Source organism: Camellia sinensis, chromosome 10 (assembly GCF_055761805.1).
Source record: "Camellia sinensis isolate YWXY chromosome 10, ASM5576180v1, whole genome shotgun sequence".
NCBI classification, from domain to species: Eukaryota; Viridiplantae; Streptophyta; class Magnoliopsida; order Ericales; family Theaceae; genus Camellia; species Camellia sinensis.
In genome coordinates this window covers 121,048,090-121,063,955 of record NC_138970.1, presented here as the reverse complement: position 1 = coordinate 121,063,955, position 15,866 = coordinate 121,048,090, and positions in this window count along the sequence as shown.

Genomic DNA, 15,866 nt, shown 5'->3' with positions numbered 1-15,866 from the left:
GGATGAACCACCTGCAGGCAGCGCCCAGTTACTCCAGATATGGTGGACGGCATGCACTGTTTTGAGCATTTGCAAATGCTAGTTTTTGTACATGCCGACTTAAGTATTGAGTCGGTCTTGTTGTTTTGTTTCTGAGTCTGTCTTTTTGCTTTGAGTCTGTCTCTTTTTATTTTGGATCTGTCTTGTTGTATCGAGTCAGTCCTGTTGTACAAGAGTCGGGTGATTCCGGGGGGGTGTTACCTCGGGCGTCACCATTTTGTTTTGTGTTTGTCTTTTTCGTTTTGTTTTGAGTCTGTTTCTGCCAGGGAGCCAGTTGTACCAAAAGATTTGAATGAACAGCAGCAATTTTTTGCACTTCTGTGTTCGCTTCTGCCATGTGCCAATTGTGCCAGAAAGTTTGAATGAAATGGCAGTGCATTCCACCTGCTCTCTTGTGCCCTAGAATCATTGCATTGACCTAAGTTTTTCAAAACTTTTTGAACACTGCGGTGAAAACGAAGAGGAAGGAATTCCTCGGGATTCGCAAAACTTTGATCATTTGAGAGAAAGAGAGGCATGCTAAGCCCTTAATGAATGAAATCATGCTTGTTAGCGTGAGTACTGAGAAGGACCCTGGCTTGATCCAGACTGGTTTCACACTACCTTCAGCGCGAGCGATTTGTCGCTTTCTTAAAAACTTTCAAAAACAAAATGTTTTGCGTGGTCTTGCGAAGACCTGTGTGGAATCGCTCTTGAGATTGTGCAGCCTAGGATCACTCTCAGCCTCGAAACTCAACCCCTTCGCTTCCAAACCTTGAACTTGAAATCAGAAGGTTCGATGGTCAACTACGATGTGAGGCCTGTGTGGCTAGATTTGAAGCAGCCCTCGAACAAGAGGCACCAAAGTTAGGTCAAGAAGATCAGATCTCATCAGAAGAAGCTTACAAAGCAAAACAGCAGCCATTCTCCTGGATTCAGATGACTCCAGGATCTCAAAACCATTTGGCATGGACTTGTTATACTTTTACCCTTGAGAGGCTCGCTGGGCCGAAAACCCGAAAGGGCGACCCAGGCAAAAGTTAGAGCAAGAGAAAAATACAAAAAAGAAGCAAAAAAATGCAAAAAGAAAAAAAGAGAACAAAAAAGAAAAGATGCGAAGAAAAGAACAAAAAAAGAGAAGAAAAAGAATTGAAAAGAGAAAGAAAGAAGAACAAAAGCTCGCAAGGTCGAAAACCCGCAACGGGCGCCTTGGCAAAAGTTAGAGCCTAAAAAGGAGAGGTTAATACCCGAGTGTACCTTAACCCCGAACTACGTGAGGCTTGATTCCCATCTTTGGGATACGTAGGCAACTTCATTCTGAAGTCCAGCCGTAAAACACTTCAAACTCAATCATGTCCATGTAATGGTTCTGATAATCTTGGCCTTCTCTATATCTGAGAGTCTGGTTGCGTTCGTCGCTCGAAGGACTGACTACAATACACTACGGTGCCATTCAGACAAGGGGCAACTTTCCGTTGCCATTCAATGCACCGCGGTGTTATTCAAACAAGAGGCAACTTTCCGTTGCCATTCAATGCGCTGCGGTGCTATCCAAACAAGGGGCAACTTTCCGTTGCCATTCAGAACGCCGCGGTGCCATTTCAAACAAGGGGCAACATTCCGTTGCCATGCAGTGTCCTTCAGACAAGGGGCAATTTTTCATTGCCATGGATCCGAGGTTGCGCATCTCAAGAGTAGGTCCCATGCTCGTAGAGCAGTGGTCGTTTACGAAAATAGTTTTTGAGAATTTTTACTGAGGTTGACTAATCTTCTCGAAAAGTATTCCATTTTCAAAACTGGACCATTTCTTGGACCCAAAAAAGGAAAACTCTCAGTGCTCACTGCCTAACTTGCATGATTTTAAATCAGAAAATTGAACAAGTATGTTAATCTAACTCTCATTTTGGTCAAATTTTTTTTTTAGGAGAAAACTAAAACTAAAAAATGGTCAAAATGATGAAATAGGGGCACAGTTGAGTCAGATGTCCTGTCTTCCTCCTGTTGTCAACATACTTGCCAAGAAGGGCACTCTATCTGCCAGAAAAGGGCACAACAAAGGGCAGAAAGCTCTCACATCCTCCAAGCAGCGAGGTATCAAGCCGAGTGCGAAGCACGAATTGGAATGGATCAAGATGCTCCATTCCCTCATCCGGCGCATCGACAGATGTCACCGAAGGAAATAGCCGCGAGCTGATTATGTTGGGCATGAGCCCGCAATTTGCTGTTCGTCCATCAACCACCCAGGGGAGGGATGAAAAATGAGAGATTGAAGAATAGAGAGACGTGCGTTGAGAGAAAAAGTGAGAAAAGGGCTTTTTCAGAAAAAACAGAGCTTGAGGGCCGAGCGATGTGAGAACTACAAATGAGAAAGGATGGGAAACACTACCCGGTGAAACAGACTCCCTGTGCACATTTGAGTGTCGTGTCTTTTTGTTTTATCTCGATTCTTGTTTTGAGTCGTTTTGAGTGTTACTCGATGTGTCTAGGTTGTGTGCCTTTTATTTCCGTGTTGAGTTGTCTTGCTGTGTTCAGTCGTAGGCTCGATACCCGGTCAAGAGCTCATTTATCAATTTCAAAATAAAATCGTTTTGCGCTCCGAGTGCCATGCCGTTCTCCACATCTGTGCAAAACAAGATTCATTCTTTCATAAAACCGCAGGGTTCAGCCCAGGTCATGTCAGAACAGCAAAACCAGGACCTATCTGAAGCTATATAAGTTCCGGACTGCAAAGCAAAAGAAAATAGGGAAAATGTCGAGCATCTGAGTGTGTTTCACCTTCAGAAAATTCTGAGATTGCATTCCATATGTACCTCTTCAGGCCTTGCCAGTGCCCCGAAGAATGAGTATGCCTCTACTCCAAGCTTAAGCATGCTTCAAGTCAGAACGGCAATTAAAGCAGCAACAGCAGATGTTATCTCTTGCCAATATGAACAGGGTGTGCCCTTTTTGAGCTGAGTGTGTTGCAAAGTCCTCTAAGAGGTAAATCAGAGGCACCAGAGTACATATTTGATGCTCCTCTACTACATAGAATGTGAATTTTCATATACACTGTTGTTGCATGCGTGCCGCACATCGTTATGATTCATGCATAGAATATGCCTACTTTCGATTCTGCATAGAATTTGCTTTCAATATTGCATAGAATATGCTCCTGTTTCTTGCATAGAAAATGCTCATATCTTTTGCATAGAAAATGCACTCTTCCATACTTGCATAGAAAATGCACCTCATTTGCATAGAACATGCATTCACTCGCACTATCTTGTGCACTTACACTTTGTATCTCATCGCACTGTTTAGTGCATTTCAAATCAATCGCGCTGTTTAGCGTATCGCACTGTCTAGTGCATTTCAAATCAATCGCGCTGTTTAGCGTATCGCACTGTCTAGTGCATTTCAAATCAATCGCGCTGTTTAGCGTATCGCACTGTCTAGTGCATTTCAAAATCAATCGCGCTGTTTAGCGTATCGCACTGTTTAGTGCATTTCAATCGCGCTGTTTAGCGTATCGCACTGTCTAGTGCATTTCAAAATCAATCGCGCTGTTTAGCGTATCGCACTGTTTAGTGCATTTCAATCGCGCTGTTTAGCGTATCGCACTGTTTAGTGCATTTCAAAAATCACTCGCGCCATTTTGGGCATCGCACTGTTTTGTGCAGTTTACATTTCGCGCTATTTTACGCATCTCAATCGCACTTTCTTGTGCATTTCGAATCAATCGCACTGTTTAGTGCATTTCAATCGCGCTGTTTAGCGTGTCGCACTGTCCTGTGCATTTCAAATCACTTGCACTGTCTTGTGCACTCCCCGGTCTGGGAGACCTTAAATCCTCCGGTCTGCAGAGACCTTAAATCCTGCATCTCTGCATCGCACTGTCTTGTGCACTCCCTGGTCTAGGAGACCTTAAATCCTCTGAAGGTGCAATTCCTTTGGTGTTTGTCGTGCCCGAACGACTTTCGGTGGTCTGGTATAGCCACCTGCCTGTGTTTGCGGTGAGTTCCTAGGAGACCAACTGAGACGGTGGAAACTAGAGTTTGAATGGCTTATGCCTAGAACGCAAAGGTTCGGGATTTCCAAGACTAAAGTCTGGTTTAAATACCCAGGGGTATATCCTCGGCTTGAAATCTGTATGGCAGCCCCATAGATTGAGATAGCATCTGTATGCGCCTTAATTCTGGATACTGATCCAACCTAGTCTGTCACCCTGTTGGAGAATAGGGAAAGCTGCGACCATAGTCAGGGAGAAAAGTAGTACCTGCAGTTCAACCAAGAAGGAGCGAAAGATCCCCAGCAGCATGAGGTAAGTCATTGCCAATTGCCCCTGTAAGGTACCTTTACCTCTTAGCTATTACATTGCATTTTAGCCACTACGTTACAGTGCATTGCATGAATCCCCAACTCTTCAAACCGGCTTCGCGTAGCGTATAAGTCCAACTTTCAAAAACCGGCTTCGCGTAGCGTATAAGTCCAATCTTCAAAATCTTCTCGCATATCATTTTGCATCTTGCCCCCCCTGCCTGCGGGCACATTTCTGTTTATCTTGTATGTTTGTCTAAGTCTTCGGCCTTGTCAAAAATGGGTCGTCTCTTGGCTTTGACATTCACTCCCGTCACTTGTGACTTCCGAGTTCTGTCAAAGAGGGGCAACTGTAGACACCCCATTTTTGACCGACCTTAAGACTCAGACGTCACCGATTGAGCGCTTGGTGATATTGCATAATGTGCTTGTTCAGAAGTTTCAGAGTCGCGGCTGTGAGCCCTGCCTCCGGACTTCCAAACCCTTTTCTGCGCCTTGTCTCGGTTTGCGAACCAGACTCGGTTTTCTCCGTTTCTTTTCCTGAGGGGAGGGAGAGGTCCCGTAGACCATCTCTCAATGTCCGTAGGCTACATTTGGTGGCCGTAGGCCATTTTGCCCATTTCGGAGTCCGGTTCCCGGTTTTCGGAGCCGTCAGGCCGTGTGCCTCGGTTCGGGACCGCCTAACCATCTCCGTTTGCTCTGATTTTTGGCATACATCTTATTTTCTCCCTTTTGAGGGACACTGGGGTCTGAGAAACCCACTTCGTGGCCGAACGCCACTTTCGGTGTTTAACGGGCAGTTTCCGGGGCCCCGAACTGCGTGTTTTGGCCCCCGAACATTCGTTTTGCATCGGTTTTCGTTCATTTTTGGCAGGTACCTCTGTTTTATCACCAGGAAGGTCACTGAAGGGTGGGAGGCCAGCAATTGTTGCAGCAACCAGTTATCTCTCCTCCGGAGCCTCCCGACGCCCGTTTTTCGCACTTCCGGGCTAATGTTGAATACCCTAGGGTTAGTGTTGCCAACTTTCAACCACATATCTGTGATCTACACACCTGGGAGGCTCCTAAAAACCCATGGCCGACCACTAATTTTTCTTTCCATTTTTGCCCCTCCTCTTTAACTGCAATGTTGAACACCTTGGGCCAATTTTCTCGAACTTTCAACCACATATTTATGATGTACACACATGGGAGGCCACTAAAAAGTGGTGGCCGGCCATTAATGTTGATTGACCCTTTTGAACCCCTCTTTCCGAGCCAATGTTGAACCCCTTGGACCCATTTTCTTGGACTTTGAACCACATGGTTGTGATGAGGAGACCTAGGGGAACATCACCATGTGGTGGCCGGCCACCAAATTTGATTGAACCTTTTGACCCCTAGCCGGCCGGCTAGGGGGGGTGGCCGGCCAGCCACCTGCAGCCAAAGCAATGGGCCGGCCTGCTTCCTCACTGTGTGTGCTTTACAGCTGTCCAGCTGTTTCCCCCCAGAAAATATCCCAATTCGGGGATATTTTGTGGGGAAAGATTGCCTCCTTTTGGCCCCACCTTTACACCCATCTTCTTGTCCATATAACCAGCTGAGGTCCTTCTTGACAAGGGTTAGAAACTTTCATCTTCAAGCTTCCATAGCCAACTCCATCTTCTTCCTTCTCAATTCTTGAAAAAACCCTAAGTCCCTAACCATCATTCCTTCTACACCACCAAGCTCTACCACCACCATCTCATTTCCAGCAACAAGGAAGGATTCTTGAAGGCTAAAGAAGCTGCAAATCCATCTAAGAAGCAACAAAAGTGTTGATCTTCAAGGGTAAGTAATACTTTGACCCTTTTGACCCTTTTTCTTGATCAATATGTAAGCCATGCATGCTTTTTGTGTTGAGCTCCGGCCATAACTGAAAGTGGCCCTCTTTTGAGCTCATTTTCACTTTTCATTAAGGGCTCAACCCTGTTTGAGCCCTCCATGATGCACTTGCTTCATTGACCCTCTTGTATGTCAACATTTTGCATGCTATTTTTAGCCTATATGTAATCTGTTTTTGAGCATGTTGTAATCTGTGAATGTGCTTATTTTGGGCCCTTCTTCAACATTGTTGAAGGGCCCCTCACCATTTGGTGCCTCCATGTGTCACTTGTAGTTATATCCCTTATTTGGCCCCTTTTTTGCATAAATTGGTAGCCCTCTTTGCTTCTGTTTTTGGACCTTGGTCCGAACTTAAAGTAGCCTTATTTTGGCCTATAATTCATGTTTCATTCACACTTTTTTTCTGTTTGGTGATTATTTTGTATACTTCATGTTTTAGCACCTTTTGAGCCTCATTTTGCATCATATTTTTAGCATGTTTTTATACTGATTTTGAGGCTGCCATATACTGTAAATGTTCATATTTTTGGTCCATATTCAGTGTTGTAGAAGGAAATTTTTCAGTTTGGGTTTTGCTTATACCACTTGCTTCATTACCCCTCTTTTGGCCCCTATTCTTGCATGCTATTTTTCCCCTACCCATACTTGCAGTTTGACCATGTTTATAACTGTGAAAGTGCATCTTTTGGGACTGTCTAGCTTCTTTCTTTGCATTGCATGTCCATATTGTGCATGTTTAGCATAGCTATAGGCCATTTCGGGTGCCTAATGTTGCATTTCGGGACATTTCCTTGTATTTCATGTCATTTCGCTTCATTTCGGGACTGTTTTCCCCCATATTTTGTTGCTGAAATTCCATTGGCATGCTTGCATATCATTTTTGCCATATTTCATTGCATTTTATCACTGCCTCGGTTTGCGTGCCCGTGTGCACGCATTTCGAGGCACTCCATTTTTATCCGACGGCATCCTATGTGAGTGTGGCTGAGGCTCACTCATGTTGGTATAAGCCCATTTGTCATTTCCGTGCCATTTCATTGCATTTTATCACTGCCTCGGTTTGCGTGCCCGTGTGCACGCATTTCGAGGCACTCCATTTTTATCCGACGGCATCCGATGTGAGTGTGGCTGAGGCTCACTCATGTTGGTATAAGCCCATTTGTCATTTCCATGTCATTTTAGCATCGCCTCGGTTTGCGTGCCCGTGTACACGCATTTCGAGGCGCTCCATTTTTATCTGACGGCATCCGATGTGAGTGTGGCTGAGGCTCACTCATGTTGGTATAAGCCCATTTATCATTTCATCATTCTATCATTGCCTCGGTTTGCGTGCCCGTGTGCACGCACTTCGAGGCATCTCATTTTCAGTGCATCTATCATTGCCTCGGTTTGCGTGCCCGTGTGCACGTACTTCGAGGCATCTCATTTTCAGTGCATCAAGCATCGCCTCGGTTTGCGTGCCCGTGTGCACGTACTTCGAGGCATCTCATTCTCATTGTATCTGTCATCGCCTCGGTTTGCGTGCCCGTGTGCACGTACTTCGAGGCATCTCATTTTCAGTGCATCTAGCATCGCCTCGGTTTGCGTGCCCGTGTGCACGTACTTCGAGGCATCTCATTTTCATTGTCATTCTGTCAATCGCCTCGGTTTGCGTGCCCGCGTGCACGTACTTCGAGACATCTCATTTTCATTGTATCTGTCACCGCCTCGGTTTGCGTGCCCGTGTGCACGCACTTCGAGGCATCTCACTTTTAACATCCCGTCACTTTCTCGGTTTGCGTGCCTGTGTGCACGCATTTCGAGGCATCTCATTTCCATAGCATTCTGTATGTTAGGATTATATCTTAGTTGCATTTCATGCATATCATGCATATTGCATCGTGTCCGGAATAGGAATTAGCCCGGGCACGGGAAACGAGGTACATTTCGTACTCCGAGTGACGGAATGTGTCTCAATTCCCCCAGTCACCAACACTCCGGATTATCCATGATGGAGTTAGGTTTTAGCTGTAGCTTCATGTGCATTCATCCTATATTGAGTTGTGCATTTCGACTCTTCGGCCATCATGCCTCGGTATGCGTGATTGGTGGCACGAGGATCGAGACATGCATATATATGTGCAAATACATTGCTATGCCCCTTTCCTGCTCTCTGTTGCAGCAAGACGAAGAATCAGCAATTTTTCAGGACTTGGCACGCATTTCAAGAACAGATGTAAACAGAGGCTAATTGGGGCATTCCGGTGGATTTCCACGCAAGACAACCCGGACATGCATCATCCACCAGAAGCAAGACAGTCCCTGGCTTGCACGCCAGTTTATTTGCTTTCTAGTTAATTCATTAATTAATTAGAATTCTGTAATATTTGGACTGTATATTTATTCGGACCCTCTGCGCGAGGGCATAACTGTAATAAGTGTGCGTGAGTGTGATGTATGTCTTCCAACCCCACGTCTTTCTCCCTTTTATTTATCCGCTTATGATGGTTAGATTAGGGCATATTTAAATTAGCATACAGTATGACAGCATGTTTGCATCATCCATCTGTATTGCATGCACCGGGCTCAGCGCATCATACTAACTGCATTGTATTTTTCAATTCTAAAATTGAATACATGATAGTTGTAGCATCTCATATGCCATGTTTAGAATAGCCGAGCCTGCTATAGTTGCATTTTGCATGTGTTGCATTAGGCATTTCTGTATACTTAGGATTCATGCATGATTTCTAATGAGTTTCTGTTTTGGCTTGGAGTACTCGGTAAGCTTTATGCTTTAACATCCTTGCATGCGTGTGAGTGACTGCCATGAATAGCATGCTTACCATGAGGCTATGTGCTTATCTGATATAACTGCCTGAATGCCTGTGGGTGAAGGTTGGGTTATCTGAATTGGAATGAATCATCAAAATGTTTCAAGCCTATCTGCGGGTAGCAAACCATTTTCAAAAACAAGCATGAAATGTTTTGTTCCAATTCGGGCGACCCGGTCTATACTTATATGCTGTGCGCATCACATAGTAACCTAGGCTAATAACCGGTATAAGAACTCACAATGTTTTCAAAAATTGATATCATGGTTAGTAGAGGCCGGTCTATGACCGGGCGAGCGGGGGTGCTCACGAAGTGACCTTCCCCAATCGTACCCAAGTTCCCGAGCCGAGGCAACTTTGGTGATGACGGACACGTGGCCTTTTGGCACCGAGTCAGGGTTTCCTAAATTTCCCAAAATAAAATATTTAGGTGGCGACTCTGTATCTGGCAAAGCAGTCCATGTTTGGCACTTCTTTCAAAAATCAGTTTTCCTAAAACGATTTGCCGGATTTGGACTCTTTGGTTCAGATTTAGAACCGTGACAACAAAATCGAGTCCGAGCTGTAGCGAGGTCCCCCGCGGGCTTGTTACAGAACCGATACAGACCGAACTTTTTCCTAAACCACACCAAACTGCACCAATTCAAATGGTACAGTTCGGCTCGGTGAGATTTTTGGTTTACGACCTTTCAAATTTGAATTACTTCTTAAATTTGTAGTATAGTAAATGATTTATATAGAAATATTGAATTAGCCATTTATATAGTACTTCAATATCCAATCCAACCATTCACAAAAATACAAACAAAAGAATTAATAAATAGTAAGTGTTTAAGCTTTTATTGAAGTAAAATTAGAAATAAAATATAATTTGAAAACCATAGTCTTGACACCAAAGTAAAACCAAAGTTTAAAATCATCATCACATAAGACTAAATCAAGAGTCTATCAAATAAAGTAAAACAAAAAATTGAAAACGACTTAAACATCTAATATAACAATATGGCCCTGTTTGTTTTCAAAAGTGGAATAAAGGGGATTGATAGTGAAGGGATTAATAGTGAGGGGAGGATTGATCGTGAGGAGATTAAGTAAAATTATGTTTGTTTTGATGATAGTTGTTGGTGTAGGGATTGTTAAATTATTTTCATATAAAATAAATATAAAATAATAAAACAAATAAAAAAAATACAAAAACATTAAACATTAATGTTCAAAAAAAAAAAAAACAATACCCAACATATAAAAAATAAAAAATAAATTAAAAAATTTCCAGAAAAAATAAAACAAATAAAACAATGATTTTTACTTAACAAAAAATACAAAAAATTAAATATTAATGTTCAAAAAACAATGTCCAACATGTAAAAAATTAAAAAAAATAAAAAATTTCTAATCCGGCGGACTATTTTTCTAATACCACATCTACCTCCTCCATCCCAATCCCCCTTCCAAGGCCTAACCTTATCCCCTCCTCCATCTTAATCCCTTCCCAAAATCTACAAACAAACACAACATTAAATGGGCCCCACCTCTATCCTAATCACATCCCTCCCTCTATACCCCAAAACAAACAGGGCCTATAGGTATAGTAGTAGCAAAACTTGACTCAAGCACATATGAATGGCAAACTAACAACTTATCACATTGCCAATATCTATTGTCAAACCTAAAACATTTAAGAAAAAAATAAATGATTAAGTAAATCAACTAAACTTTGTACTCAACCAATTTCATTATACATTTAATATATATTATGCTTAATATGTGAAACTTTCAGTCGGTTTCGGTTTAATTCGGTGCATAAGGTGCCTAAACCGGTACTGAACCAAAAATTGAAAAAAAAAAATTTAAAACTACACAGACCGATTCATATTAAAAAATTGATCAAATATAACCGGTTTGGTTCAATTGGTTTCACTACAAAAAAATTGACTTTTTGCGACGGCAAAATGCCGTCGCAAATACTCCAAATGCCGTCTCAAAAGCTTTTTTTGCGACAAAAGATGACTTTTAGCGACGGCAAGTGGGGGGTTGCAACAAAGGGTGTTGCTAAAAAGTTTTAGTGACAGCACAATGTCGTCGCCTTTTTTTTGCGACCGCAAAGTTGCCTTTTTGCGACGGAATTCTACTGTCGCCATTAATATGTAAAAATCTGGAATTTTTTGAGACGGCACTGTGTTGCCATCGCGAAAGTGTTTTATTGCGACGAGTAACTTGCCGTCGCTAAAAGTTTATTTGAGACAGCACGACGACGCTGTCTCTAAAAGGTTATTTGTGACGGCAAATAATACCGTCGCGAAAGGTTTTTTTCAATTTTTGGAAATATCTTTTGCGACGGCATTGCTTATGTCGCAAAAACAATCTGGTTCTAATGTTTTTTGAGACGGTGTGGTGCCATCTCAAAAAAAAAAAACAAAAAAAAAAACTGCAATAAATTATTAAAAATATGAAAATTACCTGTATTAAATGAAAAATAACTAAAAAATAAACCGATAATTACATAATAATATAAAAATTCCAGTATAAAAATCACAATTCATCCATAATAAAAATATTCTTCCATTCATAACAATACATCAGCAAAATTATCCCACTACATAATGTTGCATAATACATATACAATGTTTAAATACATAATGTTGTTCACAATTCAAAATAACGTAAATCAAAAACAAAAGTTTTCGTCATGATTCTTCCGTGGTTAACAAAAACAAAAGTTAATCACAATCTTCACACGCCTACATTCCACAAGAAGCAAACTTCTACTGGGGAAATATCTAAAAACAAAAAATAAAATAATTAATGACAATATAATTATGTGTTAATATTTTAATTACAAAAAAATATAAAAAATTAAGGGGAAATTATTGAGAAATCCCATTTGGGAGAGTTTTAGTCTAAGGAGTCCTCCTTGTTTTTTAATACTTTGGGAAGTCCTTTTTTTTTTTTTTGGTAATATGATCCGCAAGATCCCATTTGCTAATTTTGGAATGGATTTGGTGACTTTTTTACCCTTTCTTTGTGTAACATTTTTAAAACGATTTTTGAATTCCATTGATTACGTTTGTTTTACTGTGCATATTTTTGGAAAGATCAAATATGGGTAGGATTTTGTGGGTTTCTAAGGTTCGTGAGTATTTGAATTCTGAAAAATATAATTAAATGTGAAAGTGAACGTTCACCGAGGCCGCGTTGTATATACATTATTGAATGATGTGAACGTATAAAACACTTCATATTACAGTTCAAATTACACAAAACCATCAGGCACAACAAAGTTCAAAGACAAACACAATTACATAAATATGCGTCATATGCCCCAACACAAAAGTTCCAACCTACATTCACGCATTCCAACACTACATACATTCATAAAAAAAAATAAAAATAAAAAATGCACTCACCACACATGCTACAGTACACATCCACACACAACAACGCCATGCCATCCCACATTACTACTCCTGCATAGCTACAATAGACAAAACACAGCATACATCTCCATAACACACAAAACCAACAGCCACACCCACGACCCTTGAACACGACTACATTATGAAATACTAACACCACCCTTAAATGGCACCTTAATTTGTTTGGACACACAATCGAAGGTATACTACCACATTCCCACATATTCCCACATCTCATATTACTATCCTAGTGTTTTTCCACATATATCACAAAACCAAACCTACACCCGAACGCACCCCACCACTACCAACATCCACATGCGAAACCAAAACAACCCACCCCAACAACACATACGCACACACCCACATATTCACACATCTCACATTACTGTCATAGTGTTTTCCCACATATGTCACAAACCCAAACCTACGCCCAAACAAACCCAACCATTACCAACGCCCACAGTCGATACCAACACAGCCCTGACATCAATATCACCAACAACAACAACGCTCGCTACTCATGCTTGGGCGTTTTAATTCCATATCTACATCAACAAATCTGGCATGCAATCCCGCTAACCACGCGATTCAAAACCAATACGAACCCCCTCTCCACACTTACGCCGCAACCTTCAGCATGTCTAATCGCACAGAAATGTCTCCCACACTGGTTCCGTAAGGTCGACGGCAGAACACCTTGCCCAAACCCCAAACAACAATAACAACAACGTCAATCTAACGTCCGCAAACTGTCGATGTCCGAATTGCCTCCAGGGCCTTAGATTTGTGCAATTGATGATTTGCTTCAAATGTGACTTACTCAAATGTGGGCGAACCACATTTCACGATCAAAAACCCTAACCACCTACAAAACTCGGAGTAGTTCAGTCGGTCAAAATTCAACAATGGCAATTGAGAAGTTGCTCACATCAACCGAAATGTCAAAATAAGATACCACCAATGTGGGTGCAATAACTAAATATGGGTCATATATCAAATGTGGGTCACCCAAAAAACAACACCAATCCCAAAAACCCCTATAGTGCACTTTTTCAAAACGTGCCATCTATGCCAATCAAAGAAACAATTCTGCCCAAACCTAATACCCAACACAGAAGGGCAAAAACGTAAACCAACACATAATGAGACCTCTGTGTGTACAAAAAAAATATGGGACTAATCAGTTTCTAATTCCACCTTTTGGGATTATTGGTCAGTTCCCCAAAAATTAACTACTATATAATTACAAAGATAATTAAGTAAATAATTTTGGCTAGACAGAAATCCGGCTCTAACTCCCAAATCGGGAACCCGATTCGAGCCCCGTCTTCTCCCACAAGTCTCTCGTGCCTAGGCGGTCGTTTGTGCCAAGTTTCATGCTAATTCGACCCCGTTTGGTGATTTTGGGGCGTCTAGCACCTCGAATTCAAATTTCTTAAGGAACTAGTTTGCCTAGACCGAAATCCAGCTTTAACTCCTAAACTGGGAACCTGATTGGAGTCCCTTCTTCACCCACAAGTCTCTCGTGCCTAGGCGGTCGTGTGTGCTAAGTTTCGTGCCAAACCAACGCCGTTTGGCAATTTTGGGGTGTTAACACCTTGAATTCAAATTTCTTAAAGAACTAGTTTACCTAGACCGAAATCTGGCTCTAACTCCCAAACCGGGAACCCGATTCGAGGCCCGTCTTCTCCCACAAGTCTCTCGTTCCTAGGCGGTCGTGTGTGCCACGTTTCGTGCCAAACCGATGCCATTTGGTGATTATGGGGCATCAATACCTCGAATTCAAGTTTCTTAAGGAACTAGTTTGCCTAGAGTGAAATCCGATTCTAACTCCCAAACCAGGAACCCGATTGGAGTCTCGTCTTCTCCCACAAGTCTCTCGTGCCTAGGCAGTCATGTGTGCCAAGTTTCATGCCAAACCGACACCATTTGGTGATTTTGGGGTGTCAACACCTCGAATTCAAATTTCTTAAGGAACTAGTTTGCCTAGACCGAAATCCGGCTCTAACTCCCAAACCGGGAACCCGATTCGAGCCTCGTCCTCTCCCACAAGTCTCTCGTGCCTAGGCAGTTGTGTGTGCCAAGTTTCGTGCCAAACCGACGCCGTTTGGTGATTTTGGGGCATCAACACCTTGAATTCAAGTTTCTTAAGGAACTAGTTTGCCTAGAGTGAAATTTGGCTCTAACTCCCAAATCGGGAACCCGATTGGAGTCCTGTCTTCTCCTACAAGTCTCTTGTGCCTAGGCGGTCTTGTGTACCAAGTTTCGTGCCAAACCGACGTCGTTTGGTGATTTTGAGGCGTCAACACCTCGAATTCAAATTTCTTAAGGAACTAGTTTGCCTAGACCGAAATCCAGCTCTAACTCCCAAACCGGGAACCCGATTTGAGCCCCGTCTTCTCTCACAAGTCTCTCGTGCCTAGGCGGTCGTGTGTGCCATGTTTCGTGCTAATCCGACCCTGTTTGGTGATTTTGGAACGTTAACACCTCAATAGTTTCTTAAAGAACTAGTTATCCTAGAGTGAAATCCGGCTCTAACTCCCAAACCTGGAACCCGATTTGAGCCCCGTCTTCTCCCACAAGTCTCTCGTGCCTAGGCGGTCGTGTGTGCCAAGTTTCGTACTATTCTGACGCCGTTTGGTGATTTTGGGGCGTCAACACCTCAAATTCCAAGTTTCTTAAGGAACTAGTTTACCTAGAGTGAAATTCGACTCTAACTCCCAAACCAGGAAACCGATTCGAGTCCCGTTTTCTCTCACAAGTCTCTCGTGCCTAGGCGGTCGTGTGTGCCAAGTTCCGTGCTAATCCGACGCCTTTTGGTGATTTTGGGGTGTCAACACCTCGAATTCAAGATTTCTTAAGGAACTAGTTTGCCTAAACCGAAATCCGGCTCTAATTTCCAAATTGGGAACCCAATTTGAGTCTCGTCTTCTCCCACAATTCTCTCGTGCCTAGGCGGTCATGTGTGCCAAGTTTCGTGCTAATCCGACACCATTTGGTATTTTGGGGCATCAACACCTCGAATTCTAAGTTTCTTAAAATACTAGTTTGCCTAGACCGAAATCCGGCTCTAACTCCCAACAACATCAAATACAACATTTTTTTTGTTAGTCATCAAATCCCACATGGATAATTAAACATCTCAATCAACAATGAGAACAGCTACATTTCTGAGAAAATTAAGCAATGGAAATAAGTTATGCTGGTGTTTACCTATGCTGAGAACTCTTTTGACTGCACAAGGAAGTCTCGTATGTGATTGTTAAATGTGGAAAGATCATTTCTTGACTCAAACAGTCCACTTACAAATTGGGTTACCTGCAAAGCTCACCAAATAAGTGATATCCTGAGAGAAAATGGTGTTAGAATTATGTGTGCATTTCATACCTCAGTTGTTGTCATGTTGGGGAATGGTGTACCCAAAATTTTTATGGTATATTCATGTACAAAAGGAAAA